The following is a 25,201-nucleotide window of genomic DNA, read 5'->3' on the forward strand; positions in this document are numbered from 1 at the left end:
TCATGTGTGTTGGAGGGGCTCTGTAAGGAAGTGGCAGATTTTCTCCGGTTGTGTATTTTCAAATTCTAGCGCATTCGAGCTGGTTTCTCCAAAATTACCTACCCCCCTTTAATGTCTTTCATTTTTTGTAAAGCACTTTGAATTGCCTTGTGTTGAAAGGTGCTATATAAATAAACTTGCCTTACAGACTGAGCCTGAACAGTGTTCGGGCCACATTATCCACCCACATTCTGGTGGTTGCATCACACACACAAAACTGTGTTGTGTGAATCACTGTTCATCATCAAGGTAGTCGCAAGCATGGAGTCAACTGAGGGTTACGTGAAGTATCAGCTGGGCTTACCCCACATCGACCACTTGATCGCGGTGCTCTGTGTTGTTGCCATTGTTTATAAGTTGACAATGTTGCTCGCCCAAAGAAGAGCTGCGATGCAAAGTATGGAATTGTTTCCAGGACCACACCGTCGCACTGGCTCTTTGGACATCTGAAGGAGGTAATGGTTATAATGACTGCTCAGTGACGCAGAAGCAAGTGCAAGGAGCAAGTAATAATAATAATGTATTAATAATAATAGAATCAGAAACAGGTTCATTGTCAAGTAGGGTTAGGGTTAGAACATGTTTCAAATGGGGGGTGCTGTGGGGATGACACCAGGGCCGGTTCTGACCAATTTGCTGCTCTAGGCAAGATTTTTGCTGGTTCATTTATATCTTATTTTACCAGTTAAACATTTATTTGTTTATCCATATTTTTTAATCTCTCCAGTTTTAAAGGATATTGTTTGGTTTACTGTCCTATAGTATAGATTGGAATGATTTCAAACCTGTTTTTATTTATCCCAATAATTATAAAGGTGTGCCTTGGAAATATGTGTTTACATAAATTGGATTTATAAACCGTTTGAGATAACTTAGACTAAAGTGAACTATCTAAACACCTCAGTCCTTTACCTCACTGAGCCTCTCAGGGCAAATGGAATCGGGGTGAAAAGGGTGTTATCTTTACTTAATTATGAAATGTTAACAGTTGTATCAACAGCTTTACAATGTGCTGCTGACTGCTGGAAGTGGTTTTAACTTCAAATCAAATCAAGTTTTATTTATATAGCACATTTATAAACGATTTTTTTGGTCGAGCCAAAGTGCTGTATTAAATGTATTTATTTCCTCCATGGTGTTTACCTGCTAATGCAGGTGGGGCCGACCAGTTATACAAGAGGTAGATACTAGATGTACTTTTTTTAATGAGCCACATGCACCAACATAATTGGGTAACACTTTATTTGGTACACTTTATTTTGATAGTCCATAGTTAACACTCCATTAAGTCATCAGTTGACATTCAACAACACTGTTTCAACAGACAAGTAACATGCATTTAACTAACTTCCCAGGAGAATATAAGGTACATCTCAAGTGTTGATCTATAGATTTTACAAAAAGTGTCTGTTGACTGTCAACATGTTTTTTGCAACAGGTTATTAACCGATATTCAACCTTACTATCTGTAGATGGTGTCAACATCATCAAAATTGACAATCAACCACTCAAAATCAATCTGTCAGTTGAAAGTCAACAGGGTCATGTCGACTATCTGTTGATAATCTGTTGAGTCAAGATGTCAACTAAAGATTACATTAACCATTAGTTGATGATCAACAAGATAAGCAACTTTAGAGTTGGTGTTATTTAATTTGGGTTGTCCCTGATTTGAACTTCTTTACATTTATTTAAGTAACAATTTGGATGCAATTAAGGCTTAAACTTAGCAGTTGAGTATTAGTTTAGAGCATCACAACTCAGGGGATAACGTTGTCCTCTTCAGGCTCCAGCATATTGGTTAAAGCTTCACCTATGTTTTTATGTTTTTACTTTCAGTTTAAGCAGGGATGGGTCGGACTTGAAAAAGATTCTGAAATGGGGACAGCAGTACCCTTATGCTTCCCAATATGGTTTTGGTCCCTTTGTTTTGTTTCCTCAACATTCACCATCCAGACTATGTGAAAACTATATTGACATCTACAGGTGTGTGAGCCATTGTTTTATATCTTTACTGAAGTCATAAACCTTTTACAATGTAGCAGTTAGTCAAATTCATTCTTTTGACAATGCTTTTTAACTACGTCGTATAGACCCATATTGGTTTATTATCTGCATTTCAATAAACAAAGGTCAATGTAACATAATGTGTAATTGTTTATTTTGTAACAGAGCCAAAAGATGATATGATATATACTTTTGCTAAGCCTTGGATGGGTAAGATTGCTTTTTACTTTCTCCTATAGCATATTTTGCTTACTGCCCAGTATTTCCTGTTAAACTGCTTCCCTCGCTGGACACATACTGCCTCTGTCTGTCTTCAGGTGATGGGCTTATTGTGTCTGAAGGTCAGAAGTGGTTTCGCCCACAGAAAGCTCTTGACCCAAGGTTTCCATTATGCAGTTTTGAAACCCTACGTAAATCTGATGTTCAAGACTCTGTTAAAACCATGCTGGTACGTTAATGACAGTTTTTTTTTGCCAAGTTACCATTTCACATATTGTACAAGGAAAATGCTTTTGTGTAAAGTGCTATAATAAGTAGTCAATGGTGAAGTGATGTGGAGGAAATATAGGCTTAGGCTTTCCAGATGCTGCAGCTATTTTGTGTCAAAGTTGTTCCAGCTAAGTGTGTTGAAGTTTTTTCCACGTCCTGCAGAGACCTCACATCTGTTCTTTCACTGTTGTCAGGACAAATGGGAGAGGAGTTATGCAAAAACCAATGAGGTCCTTTGAATTGTTTAACCACGTGAGCCTTATGACACTGGACAGCATCATGAAGTGTGCGTTCAGCTACAACAGCAACTGTCAGACCGAGAGGCGAGTCCTTACAAACGTTTTCCCCGCCCGCCATTCACAATTACAGGTTTATGTTCTCAGTTGTCTGAAACTGTTTTGTCTACGTTCTTATTTCAGCGGAACAAATGAATACATCAAGGCAGTGTATGAGATCAGAAATTTGATTAACCTGCGGTTCACTACGTTTCCATACCACAATGACCTCATTTTCTACCTCAGCCCACATGGCTTCAGACAAAGAAAAGCATGCAAGGTGGCTCACAGTCACACAGGTAGATGTTCACAGATATTACCTTCATGACAATCTAAAACTGAATTTAGCTTGCCCATACATCAAAATTGTAAAGGCTCTAAACTGTAGGTTTATGGTTTGCTGCATTTTAAGAGTTACTGGGGATATGCTCATTCATTATTCTCTTATTTTGAAGGGGAAGTCATACGAAAGAGGAAAGAAGCACTCCAGGACGAGAACGAGCTGGATCGCGTACAGGGAAAGAGAAACTGGACTTTCTGGACATCCTTCTCTTAGCGAGAGTATGTTATGTGCCATGTATTGAATTCACAAACGAGACACTTCTGATCAATGAAAAAAAAAAAACATACGTAAAAACTGCAATTGTCAAAGCCGTAAACTCTCTATAGAGATAATGAATTAATAATCGTGAGAATTTTAGTAATGAGATATTTAAAGCTATGAACAGTCTTAAAGTTGCCGCACATTTAAAAGCGTAGTTGTGTCATGTTATAACCTGAGATGGTCGGACGCAAATATTATACTGTATGTGCTTAACCTGCACGGGGCAAAACACTAGGGCAAAAGGAAACGTAGAAGCTTTCTCGAATGAGCATTGATATGCTGAGCATGAGGCCACTGGTACAAAGGCAACAATCTGGTTATTTTACTCTTATGAGGGACTCTTGAGCAGCAACTTCAAGTTATACATTTCTGTTGTGCACATATAATCAATAGGACACAATAAGCTAATCAATGACACCTAGCTGACATTAGCTGTTTCTGTGCCAATTCCAATAGGCCTGCAATTTGTATGGTTTTTAATCATAGGTTTTGGATTAGTAGTGTCACATTAAGACATAATATGTTGATTACTAATGTTTTAAGTTTGCCTTATATTTAAGGATGAGAACAAACAGGGTATGTCAGATGAAGATATACAAGCAGAGGTGGACACCTTCATGTTTGCAGGCCATGACACTACAGCCAGTGCCATGTCCTTCATCCTCTACTCTCTGGCCTGCCACCCAGAGTACCAGAAGATGTGCCGGGATGAGGTCCTTCAAGCCCTGGATGGCAAAGGACACCATGGAGTGGTAGGCTTACATTTGGAAACAATTGCAATGTATGTCAGTGCTGCAAATTGTTGAACTAACACTTGTCTGTTTACTTTTTAGGGAGGATCTCAGTAAAATTCCATACACTACAATGTCATAAAAGAGTCCCTCCGCCTTATACCCTCCGGTACCAGGAATGTCCAGAATCACCACCAAGACCATTACCTTTTTTGATGGAAGGACTTTGCCTGCAGGTTTGTCTTTAATGGTTATTTGCAGATGAATGTGAATACCAGCACCATACAGTTGCATGCATTCAAACGTTTATACCCTGCGGTAAAAAGATAAAGATCACTTGAAAACAGTTATTTTTATTGAGTCAAGCTTGCACAAATGAAGCTGTTAACCTTCACTGTTTGACTTATAGCAGCAGGTTTACAAAATTGTCTCAAACATAATATATGAATTGTTTTTCCCTGCACAATCTTATTACAAATACATTTTTGTTTTGCTCTTATTTGTAGGGAGGTCGTATTGGAACAAGTTTGTATCCGCTTCACAGGAATGCAACTGTCTGGGAAAAACCCTGAAGTAAGTAAAGAAGATAATTCTGTGGAAGTATTTTTAAATGTCTAAGCTCACATATGCCCATAAAAGTAAACCTATGATACTTCTACATAACATGTTTTTAAATAATTTTTTTCATTTTCATTTGATCGTTTATTTGAATAGGGACAATCCACATTAATGAACACTTTAGACAAATAATGCTCAAGTGTAAATATGCCAGATTTTAGCTTTGAGCTAATTGAGCTAATATAAGATCATGACATTTGTAAACATAGCATTTCAGAAAACATGACGTTGGGCGATGATGATTTGTCTGTCAGTCTGCGACAATCTTAAATACTTCTTCTTTTGAGAATAGACCAACTTCAGGGGCCACCACACAAGTGACAAAAGTCATTAAATTAGTGCACAATTAATGCAAACCCCTATAGTGCCTGTAGTACAGTGGTTCCCAAACGGGTCTGTGCAGTGAGGCAAAGTCCATGTGTGCCGTGGGATTTTGTGACAACCCATACGTTATTATTGCAATATACAACTACACAAACATAATATTTAATTTTAAATTTACTATCAGTACTTTGTAGCTTTTATATGTACGCAATCTGCGCGACTTGTGCGTCACAACACCACGTGCAGTGCTGCATAAACATGGCTGAGTCAGCGATAACTTTCGAGGGGTGGAGGTATGCCCATTATTTTGAGTTCGTCCGAAGAAATAGACAGGAAGTGACGGTGAGGTGCAAACTGTGTCCAGGCCAGAAGCGGTTATCCACTGCTGGAAACACCAACGTCAACCTCAACAAGCACTTGCAAATAACACATGCTAAGGTGAAGCTAACGCACACGCTATTTGTTGGTTTGTTTATATCACGTATATCTTCTTCTCTGTCTTCCGGTTGTTGCCTGTTTTGAATGACAGATACACACTACTACCGCCGCCTGCTGGTAAGGAAAGTTATTGCCACTCACGCATGTGCAGTTCGTACGTGCTCGAGTAAAGTACGAGTAAGTAACGAAGTTACTTTATGTAGATAGTAACGGAAGTAGTGTAATATATTACTTTAAAAAAGTAATATGTAATATATTACATTTTTTTAGAGTAACGACCCCATCTCTGGAGTTGGCGTTCTCTACTCTGGTTTACATGAAGAAAACAGGAGGTCACGGCTCTATGTTGAACAGGATTTGCGAGTGGCCCTCTTCCTCAGTGCCACCAAGGATTAAAAAAATCTGCACGCCCCGACAGGCACAGTATCTCACTAATTTGTAAATCGGCAAAATATTTACAATAGCACATGTTTCAATGCTGATTGCTGAAATGTTACATTTATAATTTGTAGTTCAGGACCATGGACAATGCAGCTTCCTTGCATTGACAGTTCTCTGTGCTGGAATTTCTGCTGAGTTTCCTTTGCCTCATTTTTTATTTTGTGACCTGTCTGGTTTAAATGAGTGTGTTGCTGCTTTGATGAAGCCTAATTTGACAAAGTTTCAAATTAATTTCTGAAATATTTCATGAGTAATATAGTTGTCTTCGTCACATTTTATTTGGCATTAGTAAATATTATGCACATTTACAGATATTTTACATGATATGAGTGATACACGTGTTATAAGGGCTAGGTGTGCCTTGAGATTTTTACTTGTCCTTTGGTGTGCCTTGGGCACAAAAAGTTTGGGAACCACTGCTGTAGTATATATACTGGTCCGAGATGTCATTCACAGAGTGACTCCTAGGAGCTAGCATGGTTTATTCACTCACTGTATTAGGCGTGGGCGTGAGCATGTACTCATTAAATGTTAAAAGTGTGATTAATGCCACACTGGTGTTGTTTTTCCATCTTGTGTCAACCCAGGTCTTTGACCCACTGCGTTTTTCTCCCGGAGAATGTTTCCAAGAGGCCTCCTACGCATTCGTGCCCTTCTCTGCTGGGCCAAGGTTTGTCCTCATATGATACCATGCAGTGGCGGATTTAGGATTGTAGGAGATCCGGGGCTTAGCCCAGGAGTTGTTGGCGGGCGGGGGGGGGGGGGGGGGGGGGGGTGTGTGCAGGGGTATAAAGTGCTATTTTTTACAAGGGGGGTGGACCGAACTCCTTTAGGGGGGTCGTCGCCTCCTCTAGGGGGGACCGGGGGCATGATCCCCCGGGAAGATTTTTTTTTAAATATTGAAGGTAAAAGCATCAATCTGGTGCACTTTGAGAGCAACATTAACCCTACCTTAAGGAATACCTTAAAGCGGACAAAAGGCACTGGAGAACACTTATTCATTAACAACCCTTTAATGAAGCAAACTAATGCCTTAACTCACTCAAATACAGTTGTTTACATATTTTGGTGAAACGAATGTGCGTAGAGTTTAAAGGATGCGGATAGTCTCACCTGATTCTGGCACATTGCTTATCGTTTTATAGATCTATTCTCCTCCACCATCTTTGTTGTGTGACGTATAAGAGTGTTAATGCTGCGTTCACACCGGACGCGATGCGAATATCGCTTCGCTCTAATCGCTCGAGTTTCACCGCGGCTGCCCCAGCTGTGTTTACTCGCATCATTCAAACAAGACGCGCTGGCTCGGGAGCTTACAACTACAACAAAATGAACATATTTTTACCGTGATTAAATTGTAATACACGTTTCTAAATGATGCCGACGTAACAACATACTGATACCGGTTAGTAAAGACCATGAATGAATGCTTGACAAGTCTGCAGGACAGACGGCAGGCGAAAAACCTTTTAAAATGCTTTGTTTTCTGAATGGAGATTGGCAGAGGTGGGACCAAGTCATTGTTTGCAAGTCCGAGTCAAGTCTCAAGTCTTTGCGCTCAAGTCTCGAGTCAAGTCTCAAGTCAGGATGGCAAGTTTCAAGTCAAGTCAAGTCCTAAACTTTGACAAAACGAGTCATAAACAAGTCATTATGTGCTTTTCACCAAATGTAATGACATCGATCAACAGAATAATACTTAATAATCAAATTGTTCTTTATTAGTCACATTAATCATTTAATAATCCATTTTCTCTCTGCTGGTAAAGTAACGTGTGTTTTTCTAATTTAAGAGGGATCAGTAAGGTAAGGCTACCGTGACGGTTTGATTCAGAAGGAGTTTAATGTATAAGATCCCTGATGTTGAGGAAACCAGAATGTTTATTTCCACTGTGTACAAACATGTTATAAGGGACCCACAATCTATCTTTATGCAAGGGATAATGTGCAGCGAGGCGGGTCTCTATGGGAAAAGAACACCTGCATCTAGATCCCTCTGCAGGTGGTACTTTAAGTATATTTTGATGCTAATACTTTTGTACTTTTACTTGTAACATTTGAATGCAGGACTTTTTATTGTACAGAGTTCCTGCAGGTTTCGCCAACTCAAATTTAAGACTTTTTAACACCTTTTTAAGACCACATTGAATAGAATTTAAGACCTATTTCACGGCAATAAAGTATGAAGGAAATTGATATGAAAGAAGAAATACGTCCCATAATCACTTACAAAGTAAATGTATTCATGTTCAACATAAGAACAGTGACTGAACATAACAGCATAACAGTACAGAACTGAGTTAGCGTGTTAGACAAAAAGTGTGTGTGTGTGTGTGATGCCCCTTTCATACCAGCGCTTTTTCAGCTCCGGCTCGGAGAAGAAAAGCGCCGGTTTTTCCTGTTCACACCGCAGCGGCGCCGGCTCTTAGCTCCAGAATCCGGTTAACTTCCAGCTCCAAAAAATTGTCGGTCTAGAGGCAAGAGCTTCGGAGCTAAGAGGTGGCGTCGCTTACGTCTCTCTTACGTCGAGGCGTGCAGGAAACTAAACCCACCTCCCCTGAACATGGGTCGACTGTCATGCCTGCCTACAAGCAGTAGTGCTTATAAACACACTTTATAAAGTCAGGCAACACTAACCAGGCTTCGTGTGATTCTGTTCATTTGTACCTTACTTTGACCATCCGTTCACTGTTATTGATCATTGTGGAGAGAGGCAGACGTTTTTGTTTTGTATTATAGCAGCTATCGGATGGAATCAATACATGGGCTGCACAGGTTGTCGTGTCCGACTATCACAAGTAGAATTATAATACAAATACGCCGGTAAAATGTGCCTGTAGAAAACGGTTTATGCCACAATAGGATAGCAATAGCAAGTAGTCAGTTTAGCTTCGGTTGCTATGCTAACATCACCCATTTTATACCAGAGAAACTTTCATAACAGCGTTGTGATACCAAACAGCGTCAATTCAGACTAACACACATTCACTTAGGCTAACGGTGTGTCCACACAGCAGCTTTGACCAAATCTTGAAAATCCTGGAGCTGGGCGTGTCTGACAGCTTGGGGATTTCGCGACCAACAACCAATCACATGAATATCACATGAATATCCCGCCCCCGACATACAAAGCAAAAAAACCCGAATCTTCTACACTATTGTCAAATAGGAAGGGCTATGATTAACATTTATTTTTTTAACATTTTGAACATTTATGAGATTAATGTTTATGGTGCTATTTTATGCTACATTCCATGCTGGCTAATGATACTGTCTATGCTTGCTAGCAACGAAGTAAACTAGCAACGAAGTAAACTGGATATAAAATCCCCAAACAAGCGAAAACCTACCAGTTTCACCCACTGTCTCTGCCACCTCCCCCCATGCCTGGTTCCTCCGGTTTGTATCCCGGTAAGTAAATAGGGACTGGTCATAAAGAACCGGGTGATTTGCTACCGCAATAACTAAGTTCTCCTCCATTTTTGTGGAATATAGAAATGAACTGCGGGTCTCGTTCTCCCAGCTTGCACGCGGTTTGATTGGCTAGCGCTTTGAACTGTCAGATTTGCATAAACGGATCTGATTGGCTGTCGCTTCCAGCTCAGCCTCAAAAGTTGAACATTGTTCAACTTTGGAATCCTGAACATCCTGGAAATCCTGGAAATCTTCGCCTCGCCCCCCCACAATGCAATTCGGCGACAAGCGAGGGAAAGTGACTCATCCCCATTCAAAGTCAATGGGCGGAGACGCGCTGGAAGCGGTGGACAAATCGCCAAAAGCTGCTGTGTGGACGGGCCGTAAGGGGAACTGGGGATATGTATCAGCTGCTTGTGTGAGTCGGACAGTGAATACTTTAGAGCGGCCGCTGTGTGAGCTAACCGGGAGCTAACGGAGGAGAATAAACTCCCGTGGAAGAGCAGCCAACACTCACTGCTGCAGAAACACATTAATAAATAATGAACCACGGCACTCTGGAGCAAAGTATAAGGTTGGAGAAGTCGTTATTCAATTAATCTGGCTTCGTGTGATTAAAAGCAACACGATCATCAACCCGACGCAGTTCCCCGTTTGTTGTTGTTGTGAGCGCTTGTAACGCCGTTGGGGAGCAAATCAGCGATGTAAACGGTGACGTCATGACGCAGCAGCGGCAGCACCAGTCGGGTGCTGGGCGGTGTGAACAGAGCGGGAGCAGAAAAGGGAACCGGAGCTGAACCAGAAAAGCTCTAGCTCGGAGCTAGAAAGGGAAAAGTGCTGGTGTGAAAGCCGCATGTGTGTGCATGTGTGTGCTTGAGTGTGTGTGTGTGTGTGTGTGTGTGTGTGTGCGTGTGTGTGTGTGTGTGTAATTAATCATATTTTAATCGCAATTACGATGATTTTGGCCTGCCACAATTACGAAAACAACATCGGAAAAAACGATTATTTTGCTTTGCTAGGTTGTGACAGTGCACTACAACATATTTGATCTAATTAATTTTTTAGTAATGTATCATTTATTTAATACATTTTTGTATTGGTTTTTCAGTTGAATTATACGTTCAGGGTAATCAACAGTTAAAAAGATACTGTTCAAATTATTATTTGTTTTAAAGTTCAATAAATAGATGTTTTCAAAGTCAATGAATAATCGTATTTAATAATCGTGATATTAATTATTGACCAACATAGTCTTGATTATTGCCATAATCGAGCAGCCCTAGTGTGTGTGTGTGTGAGATATGGTGTGTGTGTGTGTGTGTGGTGTGTGTGTGTGTGTGTGTGTGTGGTGTGTGTGTGTGTGTGTGAGAGAGAGAGTGACAAGAGCTATATTCAGTTCTATGCTGCCTTGGCTACAATCTTTCATCGTTGCTGTTGTATGATTGGTGTTTAGCTACGGTATTTAGCGTCTACAGCACCTCCGCTTTTAGGGTTGACGTAGACCCAAACTTCGCCCGGAGGTCCCCCGGTGTTGTTGCAGGAGCTGCTGCATTAGCTGCTGCTGCACTAGCTAACGCTACATTAGCAAAACAAACGCTAATTTCTTTTGCAAAAGGTTGCAGCGGGCTTCAAACACGTTCCCCTCCACTGGTTTCAACCAAGCACTAAATTAGATGTTTTCCAACCAAATACGGTTGAACTTACACTTCCCCATATTTATTTGTAAGTAGATTCGAAGATAGGCTACATGGGCTGAAGCTTGGTTGCTAGGTTACTAGCTGGGTGTTCTCCAATAAGGGGCCGGGGGAAACAAAGTTAGTGATTACTGGTTCCATGTTGATTGAATTCAATACAAATTGTTGGGGGGAACTGAAAGGCTATTACCGTACTGGTTACTTTGCAGCCCGGACATTTCCCCCAAAACACATTTAGACGCTCTCGCAACATAGAAGTACCTTTCAAATCCGATAATTTTTAAAAACTTTCTGAATCATATTTAAGACCTTTTTAAGGCCTTAAATTCAGATTATCAAATGTAAGACTTTGTAAGACTTGTTAAGACCCCGCGGGAACCCTGATTGTAACTTTTGTAATTGTCTGAACTTCTCCCACTTCTGACAATAAATCCTGAGTGGTTACCAAAAAAAAAAACCTGCTCTGAAGGTTATTTTAATTTTACAAATCCTGCACTCAGCTTTGCTTTCTCCAATATCATTGAAAAGCAGCCAGATGCTGCTTCTTTTTTCGGTTTTCGCAAATTTCTTGACTTTTTCCGACGCGCTTGCATTTAAATCCGGCTCCCCGTCGCTCTGTGCAGCTGGCCTGTACCACTACACATGCTGTGCCCCCACCCTTCTTTCACATAATGGTATGATCCTAGTGTGTCCTCGCATATGATTGGCCGCATGGTGGCCCAGCTAAATAAAGACCCGCCCCTGCCTGCAAGGATTCTCAGCAAGAGTAGGAGTGGCTGAAGATTCTGCTCTCCCCAACGGGAATCTGCTCTTCTAGCGGCAGCTCGCGATCGGCGTGTTGGAGACCTCTGAATTAAAGTATCAAGTCACCTCAAGTCAGAAGGCTCAAGTCCAAGTCAAGTCCCGAGTCATTGGTGTTCAAGTCGAGTCGCAAGTGTTTTGTGATGTTGTCAAGTCGAGTCTCAAGTCATCAAATTTGTGACTCGAGTCTGACTCGAGTCCAAGTCATGTGACTCGAGTCCACACCTCTGGAGATTGGGTCGACCAGGCTAAGCTAACGTTGTATATGCTCACTCCACACTCATAACAACGGCCTACAGATATAAATAAACCAGCGACTGTATTCGCCATGACACAGTCAGTCTGTGGTTTGTACTCGTTTAACTTTTGTCCAGTTTCTGAACAGATATGAGGAGCTGTGATCTCTGTGTGCTAACTGCTAACAGCTAATGGCTGATGTTTTCTGGTTGAACGTCGGTAACGGCAGGCTGAGAACCTCACCGCTGATTGGCTTCCGCTGAGAACGCGTCACGTGAATTTGACGCTCGAGTTGAGAAAATTTAACTCTCGCGTTTGACGCGGCACAGTTCAATCGCCTCAATCGCGTGATTCGCGCCGCATCCACCGCTTCATGCTCATCGTCGGAGCTAATTCGCGTCTGTCCGCGTCTCTGCATTGACTTTACATGTAATCGCGCCGCCCCCAAACATCGCATCGCGTCCGGTGTGAACACAGTCATGTTTCTGATTCAGACACTGAGTGGATGCAGTCACAGCCAATCGGAGTCTGATTCAGAGGGTTGCCTGTCAGTTCCGGTGCCTGTCAGTTCCGTTGCTATGGTTCCAATTTTTAGTCATGTTCTGTATACATACTAACATATAAGGGTATACTTAGTGTGGTTACTCCATGTTTACTAGCTATAACATTAACGTTACATCACTCTTTTTCACTTCTTACTCAGTCAGCCAGAGTGCAGATATCATCATTAGATTAACAAACCTGAAACATCATCCATTTCTTCACTGCTGGTGATGACATTGTTGTCAGCTGTTGATACTGCTGCTGCTGCAGCTTGTGGCGCCTGCTTCGATGAAAATAACTTTCTAATATCCATAACTTTATAGGCTATTAGCTTAAAACTCGTCAGGCACTAGGAAGGATCATTTCTTCTTCAGGGCAGGGAAGGCTACGCAGTACGCAGGCTAATGTCCCGCAGCGGCTGCCTCTCTGGTGGACTCCGGTACTGCACATTACTCCCGACACATTTTTTTTTTAAGCGAAACGTCCGGGGCTTTTCAGAAAACATCCGGGGCTTGAGCCCAAGTAGCCACCTCCTAGCGCCACCACTGATACCGTGTGACTAGCTCACTAAAAATAGGGCTACAGCTAAGTTTACAACACATTACAATAGCCCTGCAGTAAAAAAATATTTGGCAGACACGAAAGGCTTACTGAAAGGCTGTTGCCATATCTTCTTGTCCAACCTATTCCAATATTATGTCAATCAAAAATATATATATCATTTGGTATTGACTGTTCATCTGATTTCCATAACCTTAAGTGCTGTCTTCCTATATGATGTTACTTTAAAGCTTAATTTATCACCATATTCCTCTCATTGGTGCTGTTTTCCTCACTCAGAAACTGCATTGGTCAGAACTTTGCCATGAACGAGCTGAAAGTGTCCACAGCGCTGACACTGCAGAGATACCATCTGATCGAGGACCCGACGCAAACACCACAGATAATTCCTCGAATAGTGCTTTGCTCACTTAATGGCCTCCACATCAAAATAAAACCTGTAGACCCATGAGTGAACATGGAAATAACTGTTGAAAAAAAAACCTGGGAAATAAATGACTCATAAGGGAACTTCTATGATTTGACTAAACTAACAAAGGAGTTGTCAAAATGTGTCAAAAGGAAAACCTAAGTAACATTTTCGTTTCATCATTTATAAATGCATCTCAACCAACCTGGTCCCACCAGAATGCGTGACTCCACCACGACTCCTTAACACCGCATTGCGTGGTGGAGTCACGAACTCTGCTACATTTACGTGTCTGCACCACGGAAACAACCCCAATGTAAAGTGAATGAGGCTCCTTTGTCGTGGTGCACACACGCATTTCTACAACGTCCAGCAGTGAGCTTTTATTCTACAAACGTTTTTAAAATCTACTTTATAGCTTGTAGTAACTCACGGTGGGCTTCTTTTATTTTATTTGTATTCATAATAATTTGTATTTTTTGTCAGAATGTATTATGGTGCATTAGTTACGAATTTTTGTTCTCAAAAAACAGTGCATTGTGTGTAATACAACTGGGATTTTTATTAAATTAGTTAGTTTTTAAGGAAGGCCAGAGCTTCAGCTGTGTCAAATAGATTGTTCCCTTTAGTTAACGTTTTTTAAAAGATAATTATATTCCTATTTGATCATGTCCCCTTTGTATCACGGACGCAAAGAGCAATGTGAGCATCCATTCCCATTGGATAACGGAGGATTTTACACCCGGAAGTAAGTATTCTCCTTACTGTCGATTGATTTTACAGTGATATCTGCATAGGGATGGGTATTGTAGAGTTATATTTGTATTTATTCATGTTAGCAAACTATGGATAAGCTTAAAATGGGAATAATTTGGGTGAAACTGTGAGCTGGATGTGGGGCCTGTTGACATGTGTTTTTGAGGACAAAGGAAGATGGGGGAAGGTGAGAGCATGTCTTGATTTGCATTTAATTTATCTAGCTACAGTGGTTGGGGAAACCTAAGGTCGGAGGCGTCTGTGATATTTGGGCTGCCAATCAATGAGCTCTAAATGGGAGGATCTGATAACTCCTCCCATTGTCAAAGAGTATAAACAGACACACACGCGGTGTTCAGCCTCTTTCCTCTGGCTGGCTCACGTGCAGGTAAATTCGGGATCCCAGGGATTAACTGTGTTGAATGTGTACTGTATTGATTGTATTGCATTGTCATATTATCATTAAAGTAGATTATTGTTTAACGGTTATTTGGTAGCTCTGGATTCCTTCCTGTATTAACCAGCTTGATAGGAATTATAGCAGGTAACAAAGAAGTAGTGGCCAAGGGGCTACTGTGAAACCGAAGAAGTTGACCTGTGATAATGAAACAATTTTGTAATATTTTAACAGACATTAGAGTAACTGAGGTTTGAAATGTAGAAAGAACATATTACAGTTAAAGCTAAAACATAGTAGTGTATTGAGACAGAATTTAATTTAGACAACATCATGTAACTAGCCTGGTAAAGAAGTAAAAGCCATAGACTTTATTGTTTAGGTCATTATGGGGATATACATTTCATCTACATTTATAATAGAAAGACATTTGATGACAGTTTGTTGGAATTCTGTATTCATTTTTTCAGCGTGATAATATCTAAGCACTGACAGGTAGAAGCAGTATCACCAGGAAATCATTCACTTTGTTAGTATCGTGATTTTGGTTGTTTTTGAATCCATAACATTAGTGTGTTTCTTTACCAGAAACATTAGCAGTTCATATTATATTTGGATTTTAAATAGGATTTCATTTAAAAATAAACACGGATGCTTGTCAGAAATTCAGAGCTATTGAAATATGTTATTTAGTTTACCTAAAGATGTGGGGGTTCTTATTTAGTTGGCACAATCCAAGTATTAAGATTCTGAAGCTGCACTGGCAGATAGGAGGTCTACAATTAATTTAGAAAACCTGTTCACAGACGGCTGTTGTTTCAAGACACCCCACCAACAGGCTCCAAGTGGGTCAAAACAGCTGAGCGTAGGCTTGAGGGAGTTGTATCAGATTTCTCCACACAGGTTGCTGGCGCCAAAAGGGGGACCCGAGAAGCACGAGGCCGACACAGCAGAGTTCGTCTGGCTGAAAGTCATCAGGACAAAGTGGCTCAACCCCAGGCTCTCCGACCCCAACCGAGTGACCCAGCGGACCTCTTATGCCGTCTGCCTGGGAGAAAAGGGGGACAGCTCGTACCACGGGAGCCAGTGTGCGGCGGGGAAACCACCTGCTAGGACCAGGGGACGACATCAGGACGGACGTGGCCCTGGCAGACGTGGACTACTCGGAAGCAGCGGACTGGAGGAGCAGGACCCTGGAGACATCCTTACAGCAGACGACCCGGGAAGCCGCCATCAGCGGGCCGGAGGAGGAGGAGGAGGAGGAGGAGGAAGACATCTCTCTAGCAGGCAGCCCAGAAGCTGCTGTCAGCGGATCGGGGGGACAAAGACACGGCAAGCCAGGACGGCACAGGGGACTTGTCGAGGCAGCAGAGGAATCTACTTCTCTCTGATCAGTTCCACCCGTGAAGAGAAAGCCGCATCTCCCCCTCCCTATTAGCTGTCCTTGTGGGCTATTCCTCCGGGGGGGGCTGATGATTTTAGCACTCAGCTGCCCCCTCAGGGTTCCTTCACTGCCATGGAAAGTGGTGTTCTGTCTCCATGAAGTTTTTCAAGTACTCTAAATACCAGCTTCGGATGGATTTATACAATGTTTGGGGGACGGACACAGTAGAAAAGAATGACAGTAGGTATATTTCAAAATGCCTTGTCTAAGTTTATCTCTGGAGAAGGAGATAAAAAGGGGGAGTTGTAGAGTTATATTTGTATTTATTCATGTTAGCAAACTATGGATAAGCTTAAAATGGGAATAATTTGGGTGAAACTGTGAGCTGGATGTGGGGCCTGTTGACATGTGTTTTTGAGGGACAAAGGAAGATGGGGGAAGGTGAGAGCATGTCTTGATTTGCATTCAATTTATCTAGCTACAGTGGTTGGGGAAACCTAAGGTCGGAGGTGTCTGTGATATTTGGGCTGCCAATCAATGAGCTCTAAATGGGAGGATCTGATAACTCCTCCCATTGTCAAAGAGTATAAACAGACACACACGCGGTGTTCAGCCTCTTTCCTCTGGCTGGCTCACGTGCAGGTAAATTCGGGATCCCAGGGATTAACTGTGTTGAATTTGTACTGTATTGATTGTATTGCATTGTCATATTATCATTAAAGTAGATTATTGTTTAACGGTTATTTGGTAGCTCTGAATTCCTTCCTGTATTAACCAGCTTGATAGGGACGCGGGGAGATTTGAAAAGCGGACCAGTTTTCCCTTTTAATCTCTAACAGTATCGTTAAGGTTTTAACGGTACTACTACTTTTATCGATACCGCTTATCGGTCCGGTCTTTTAACGGTACTTTTATCGGTTCTTTTGGAGAAAAAAATGAGGTAAACTAACTATACGTTGTATGTCAGGGACTAAGCTAAAATCCGGCATATTTACACTTGAAGTATTATTTGTCTAAAGTGTTCATTAATGTGCATTATCCCTATTCAAATAAACCATTAAATGAAAATAAACAAATTGTGAACAAAACTAACATTGCTTTTTATTTAAATTAATACATAATATTGCACATCAAAAGAAACAACAACGTTTTAACAAATTGTATTAAATAATCTGATGACAGAACTGTAAACAGAATAGCTGAAACTTTAACAAAATAAATAACTCGGTTACTGCTAATCATTAACCCATGGTTGTATCATTGAGTTAGCTCCGTGTAATTCTGCTAGCATCCATAACACCTGACGTGGAAACATTACTCGTGGATGGGGATACAGAGCCACTAGAAAGACAGTCGAACCCGGTGCATTTCCCCGTCTGAATGTGGAGCACTTTTGCAAGATGTTTAGAGAAATTGCTCGTGTTACCGCCCTTACATGCTAAACACTTATTGCCCTTTAGGCAACGAGCGAGACGGGTACAGTTTAACCACATCTCGGAGCGCGTTCTCTCCGCCATCTCCTCCGTGTGTGTGCTGCTTGCTGCATGTAGCAAGCATGTGTGTAAACTGCCCCGCCCCCTCGCAAGCAGACAGGGAAGAGAGATCTCTCGTCTGGATTGGAGAGATCGAAAATACTAAAGATTACGCATTTTGCAGTCTTTTTGCATGTTAGAAACGGAGTTGGCGACACTAAAACTGCAATATAATGTTTGTGTAGCAATAATACGACATATTTTTTACATGTCTCCAGTACCGATAAAAGACCGATAACGTCGGAGCTTAACGGTACCACGGTCTTTAATAATTCAGCGCCGGGGCCCGTTTAATACCGGGGCTCGGTACCCATCCCTAGTCCTGACTCTCCTTTGCTGCAGAAGTTTCCCCCACAATAACTACACTGTAGCTATGTACGAATGACAATAAAAGCCTTGAATCTTGGCTAAAATCCCTGTGTTCCCTCCAAAAGGGAGTTTCTCTCCCACACACTCCCAAATGACAAAGCTAGACCAACACACTCTCACTCCATAATCGTCCAGAAGCAACGTTTGGTCAGGGTCCCGTGGCGTGCAGTTGTGACGCGCCGAGGCTCCTTCAGCTTCATAAAGGGACGCAAATAGCTTTCAACTGATTGCAATGTATTCCCATCTGCGGCGGGATTTGACGCTCATGGAAGCACGGCATTCGTTTGTGTCGGCTGCCCTTAAAGGCAATGTGAGCGTCCATTCCCATTGGATAACGGAGAATTGTACACCCGGAAGTAAGTATTCCCCTTACTGTCGATTGATTTTACAGTGATATCTGCACTACTCATCGACTAAAAAACACCAGATTATCCTTGTTAACTACACAACATTGATTGGTTTAAATTGTGTGCAATGCTTTTGTATTTTTCCCCTTCGATTCGGAGAAACAAATATTTTTTCGGAGTAAAGGATGGCAGAAGACACTACATTACCCAGAATCCCCAGCTATCGTTTAGGACTACACCATGTGCTCTGTTTGACAAACCCCGTGATTAGTTCTCAAGTTCTGTGATTGGTTGACCTCCAACTGCATTCCATATGAAAAAAAACGTTTCGTAAAAGATAAAATCATACTTTATTCAGCAGTGCTTGCTTTACTCTTTGACAGTCATCACATGAATGCATTGTAACACATGGTTCGGCGGCATTAAATATATTACACATCTGTCGTAGTTCTTTATTTTTATTTATCTACAGAGATCGGGCTCAGAATAGACCGGAAACTATTCTTTTACCGTTCAGTTTGAATTTCACAATAAAGTTAGTAGTAATATTTAGTTTTGATATTATTGTTTTTTATTAACTACTAGACCGCTGGGTCATGTTAATACCATCTTTTCTGTGTTGCTGTGGGTTTTTTCCATCGCTTTTGTGTTACAAATATCAAAACAATAACTAAATATATCCGTCGTAAACTAAACCAGAAACAGCAGTATATTTTATTTTGTTAACACTGTAAACTTGACAGCTTTTTAACCCAAACCACCTACTGGTTAAAGCACTTTATTACACGTTTAGAGTAATGCAATGCAGGTAGATTGTGTTGCTTTTTAATGACTGTTTAAAATGCCTTTTTCTTAATGTATTTTATTATTATTAACTACTTGTTGCTAGGGACGCTGCTATCGATATTATTTCTGTTATGTTGTGTAACTGTGGTGTTATCTTTATTGCTACCCCCTTCCCCGTCAATGTATAGTGTTGGTCCACAGCGCAAACGTATTAGTTTAACAAAATCCGCATCTAAAATTGTGGCATAGATAGCCTACGTTATTTTCCCCTGTGCAATTCGCCATTTACTCAACAATAACACATAATTATCCTTGTGTTTATTTATTTGTTTGATTACTAAACACAAGTTGGAGTCCGTCAGGACCGAGGGTCGGATTAGCTCATTTGCTTTAGAGAATATTACACCGGGAAGTAAGTATTCTCTCCGCTTCGCTTGACAAACCCTGTGATAGTCCTCAAGCTCTGTGATTGGAGAGTGTGCTCCGAGGGTTACCCCGAGCATCGGACAGCACTTGAAATGGGATGGAACCACGGCAGACTGTCCAAAACTGGATTTTAACTGGTCCCCCCCTGTCCATGGCGCTGTTGGATTTCAAAGTAAGGGCAGGGCTAATTCGGAGGAGCTTGAACACTGTGTTTGATTTCCAACACAACCTCAGGCTTTGATTTTTGTTTTTGATTATCGTTTAAAAGTCTGCATTAAAAGTTGTAGTAAGGATCTGGCAGCAAATCAAGGCTAACTTTATGAGAATTCTTTTAATCAAGCTAATTAGAATTTCTGTCCATTCCCAGCTGGGCAAACTTGTTCTAAAATGATGCAGGTCATAATCATATCAGCTCTCATACATTTTTCTCCCTATATTTTCACAGCCAGCACATCTGTGTGAGTATAAGTTACAGCAGTACGCAACAACGCTCCTTTGATGTTAATTAGCACAGGGCACAATATGGATAGGGGGGGGGGGGGGGGGGGGGGGGTGAGATCAATAACGTCTACAAATTGGAAACCAGCTTCAAAGACAATTTCTGTCTGCTTTGAGTCCTGTGTCAAATCACCAGTTTTTTAGTAACGTTTAAGTTGACATTAAGTTCCTTCTTTCGGGTGTAAAACCTTTGACACAGGTTTTACACCCGAAAAGAAAGAACTAAATGTCAACTTAAACTTTACTAAAAAACTGGAGCCTCATTCGGCTGTGAGTGTGACGACACTACTACCTGCAGGTCCGCTGCAACTCTGACTACTTTTAAATCCAGACAAAAGACTTTTCTTTTTGCCGCTGCTTTTAATTGAACTATTCACATCTTAAACTGCACTGTAACTTTTATCCATGTATTTTTTCTTTTAATGTTTCTTTTATTATCTTTTCTTTTTAACTGGATGGCCTACCTGCCTGTTAGCCTTCCATCTGTGCACAAACTTATCTCGTGCTCTCATTGGTCATGTGCGCGTTCATGTGTGTTGGAGGGGCTCTGTAAGGAAGTGGCAGATTTTCTCCGGTTGTGTATTTTCAAATTCTAGCGCATTCGAGCTGGTTTCTCCAAAATTACCTACCCCACCTTTAATGTCTTTCATTTTTTGTAAAGCACTTTGAATTGCCTTGTGTTGAAAGGTGCTATATAAATAAATTTGCCTTACAGACTGAGCCTGAACAGTGTTCGGGCCACATTATCCACCCACATTCTGGTGGTTGCATCACACACACAAAACTGTGTTGTGTGAATCACTGTTCATCATCAAGGTAGTCGCAAGCATGGAGTCAACTTAGGGTTACGTGAAGTATCAGCTGGGCTTACCCCACATCGACCACTTGATCGCGGTGCTCTGTGTTGTTGCCATTGTTTATAAGTTGACAATGTTGCTCGCCCAAAGAAGAGCTGCGATGCAAAGTATGGAATTGTTTCCAGGACCACCGTCGCACTGGCTCTTTGGACATCTGAAGGAGGTAATGTGTATAATGACTGCTCAGTGACGCAGAAGCAAGTGCAAGGAGCAAGTAATAATAATAATGTATTAATAATAATAGAATCAGAAACAGGTTCATTGTCAAGTAGGGTTAGGGTTAGAACATGTTTCAAATGGGGGGTGCTGTGGGGATGACACCAGGGCCGGTTCTGACCAATTTGCTGCTCTAGGCAAGATTTTTGCTGGTTCATTTATATCTTATTTTACCAGTTAACATTTATTTGTTTATCCATATTTTTTATCTCTCCAGTTTTAAAGGATATTGTTGGTTTACTGTCCTATAGTATAGATTGGAATGATTTCAAACCTGTTTTTATTTATCCCAATAATTATAAAGGTGTGCCTTGGAAATATGTGTTTACATAAATTGTGATAAAACCGTTTGAGATAACTTAGACTAAAGTGAACTATCTAAACACTCAGTCCTTTACCTCACTGAGCCTCTCAGGGCAAATGGAATCGGGGTGAAAAGGGTGTTATCTTTACTTAATTATGAATGTTAACAGTTGTATCAACAGCTTTTACAATGTGCTGCTGACTGCTGGAAAGTGGTTTTACTTCAAATCAAATCAAGTTTTATTTATATAGCACATTTATAAACGATTTTTGGTCGAGCCAAAGTGCTGTATTAAATGTATTTATTTCCTCCATGGTGTTTACCTGCTAATGCAGGTGGGGCCGACCAGTTATACAAGAGGTAGATACTAGATGTACTTTTTTTAATGAGCCACATGCACCAACATAATTGGGTAACACTTTATTTGGTAACACTTTATTTTGATAGTCCATAGTTAACACTCCATAAGTCATCAGTTGACATTCAACAACACTGTTTCAACAGACAAGTAACATGCATTTAACTAACTGCCAGGAGAATATAAGGTACATCTCAAGTGTTGATCTATAGATTTTACAAAAAGTGTCTCTCGACTGTCAACATGTTTTTTGCAACAGGTTATTAACCGATATTCAACCTTACTATCTGTAGATTGTGTCAACATCATCAAAATTGACAATCAACCACTCAAAATCAATCTGTCAGTTGAAAGTCAACAGGGTCATGTCGACTATCTGTTGATAATCTGTTGAGTCAAGATGTCAACTAAAGATTACATTAACCATTAGTTGATGATCAACAGATAAGCAACTTTAGAGTTGGTGTTATTTAATTTGGGTTGTCCCTGATTTGAACTTCTTTACATTTATTTAAGTAACAATTTGGATGCAATTAAGGCTTAAACTTAGCAGTTGAGTATTAGTTTAGAGCATCACAACTCAGGAGATACGTTGTCCTCTTCAGGCTCCAGCATATTGGTTAAGCTTCACCTATGTTTTTATGTTTTTACTTTCAGTTTAAGCAGGATGGGTCGGACTTGAAAAAGATTCTGAAATGGGGACAGCAGTACCCTTATGCTTTCCCAATATGGTTTGGTCCCTTTGTTTGTTTCCTCAACATTCACCATCCAGACTATGTGAAAACTATATTGACATCTACAGGTGTGTGAGCCATTGTTTTATACAGTATCTTTACTGAAGTCATAAACCTTTACAATGTCGTATTGGAACAAGTGTGTATCCGCTTCACAGGAATGCAACTGTCTGGGAAAACCCTGAAGTAAGTAAAGAAGATCATTCTGTGGAAGTATTTTTAAATGTCTAAGCTCACATATGCCCATAAAAGTAAACCTATGATACTTCTACATAAAATGTTTTTAAATAATTGTTTTCATTTTCATTTGATCGTTTATTTGAATAGGGACAATCCACATTAATGAACACTTTAGACAAATAATGCTCAAGTGTAAATATGCCAGATTTTAGCTTTGAGCTAATTTCCATCCGTAGTCCCTCACATATCTTCATATAAGATCATGACATTTGTAAACATAGCATTTCAGAAAACATGACGTTGGACGATGATTCTTTGTCTGTCAGTCTGCGACAATCTTAAATACTTCTTCTTTTGAGAATAGATCAACTTCAGGGCCACCACACAAGTGACAAAGTCATTAAATTAGTGCACAATTAATGCAAACCCTATATTGCCTGTAGTATATATACTGGTCCGAGATGTCATCACAGAGTGACTCCTAGGAGCTAGCATGGTTTATTCACTCACTGTATTAGGGGTGGGCGTGAGCATGAACTCATTAAATGTTCATGGGAGAAATTAAGAAAAAGTGTGATTAATGCCACACTGGTGTTTGTTTTTCCATCTTGTGTCAACCCAGGTCTTTGACCCACTGCGTTTTCTCCCGGAGAATGTTTCCAAGAGGCCTCCTTACGCATTCGTGCCCTTCTCTGCTGGGCCAAGGTTTGTCCTCATATGATACCGTGCAGTGGCGGATTTAGGATTGTAGGAGATCCGTAATTGTAGGGGTTTTTTTTTTAAAAATATTGAAGTTAAAAGCATCAATCTGGTGCACTTTGAGAGCTACATTAACCCTACCTTAATAATACCTTAAAGCGGACAAAAGGCACTGGAGAACACTTATTCATTAACACCCTTTAATGAAGCAAACTAATGCCATAACTCACTCAAATACAGTTGTTTACTTATTTCGGTGAAACAAATGTGCGTAGAGTTTTAAAGGATGCGGATAGTCTCACCTTGATTCTGGCGCATTGCTTATCGTTTTATAGATCTATTCTCATCCACCATCTTTGTTTGTGACGTAAAGAGTGTAAGAGTCACGTTTCTGAATCGGACACTTTGAGTGGATGCAGTCACAGCCAATCGCAGTCTGATTCAGAGGGTTGCCTGTCAGTTCCGTTGCCTGTCAGTTCCGTTGCTATGGTTCCGTTGTTATGTGTACTGAAACGAGAACCGGTATAATTCCACACGCAAAAACAAAATAAAAATTGGAATACGTTATTTTAGTTTCTTAAAAGTAGACTGAGGTATGAAGGTTAACGTTACATCTTAGGATAATATTTAGTCATGTTCTGAATACATACTAACATATAAGGGTATACTTAGTGTGGTTACTCCATGTTTACTAGCTATAACATTAACGTTACATTACTCTTTTTCACTTCTTACTCAGCCAGAGTGCAGATATCATCATCATCATTAGATTCACAAACCTGAAACATCATCCATTTCTTCACAGCTGGTGATGACATTGTTGTCAGCTGCTGATACTGCTGCAGCTTGTGGCGCCTGCTTCGATGAAAATAACTTTCTAATATCCATAACTTTATAGGCTATTAGCTTAAAACTCGTCAGGCACTAGGAAGGATCACTTCTTCTTCAGGGCAGGGAAGGCTACGCAGTACGCAGGCTAATGTCCGGCAGCGGCTGCCTCTCTGGTGGACTCCGGTACTGTACATTACTCCCGAGATTTTTTTTTTTTAAGTGAAACATCCGGGGCTTTAGCCCAAGTAGCCACCCCCTAGCGCCGCCACTGATACCGTGTGACTAGCTCACTAAAAATAGGGCTACAGCTAAGTTTACAACACATTACAATAGCCCTGCAATAAAAACATATTTGGCAAACACGAAAGGCTTACTGAAAGGCTGTTGCCATATCTTCTTGTCCAACCTATTCCAATATTATGTCAATCAAAAATATATATATCATTTGGTATTGACTGTTCATCTGATTTCCATAACCTTAAGTGCTGTCTTCCTATATGATGTTACTTTAAAGCTTAATTTGTCACCATATTCCTCTCATTGGTGCTGTTTTCCTCACTCAGAAACTGCATTGGTCAGAACTTTGCCATGAACGAGCTGAAAGTGTCCACAGCGCTGACACTGCAGAGATACCATCTGATCGAGGACCCGACGCAAACACCACAGATAATTCCTCGACTGGTGCTTCGTTCACTTAATGGCCTCCACATCAAAATAAAACCTGTAGACCCATGAGTGAAAATGGAAATAACTGTTGAAAAAAAACCTGGGAAATAAATGACTCATAAGGGAACTTCTATGATTTGACTAAACTTTTAAACTAACAAAGAATCATAAACAGATACTAATGAAGTGATTAACTGTTAAGTATTTTATCAAGTGTCTAATAATTATTTACACTGGAA

General features: G+C 40.7%; 1 protein-coding gene and 1 pseudogene across 1 annotated transcript in view; one reads left to right on the forward strand and one right to left on the reverse strand.

The window, feature by feature from the left end:
• The window catches only part of pcp4b (Purkinje cell protein 4b), a 118,274-nt gene that overhangs the window by 80,623 nt on the left and 12,450 nt on the right, over positions 1 to 25,201 (reverse strand). The window lies entirely within an intron of this gene.
• LOC117551658 lies at positions 301 to 25,089 on the forward strand (annotated as a pseudogene).

This window comes from Gymnodraco acuticeps, unplaced genomic scaffold (genome assembly GCF_902827175.1).
Source record: "Gymnodraco acuticeps unplaced genomic scaffold, fGymAcu1.1, whole genome shotgun sequence".
Lineage (NCBI taxonomy): Eukaryota > Metazoa > Chordata > Actinopteri > Perciformes > Bathydraconidae > Gymnodraco > Gymnodraco acuticeps.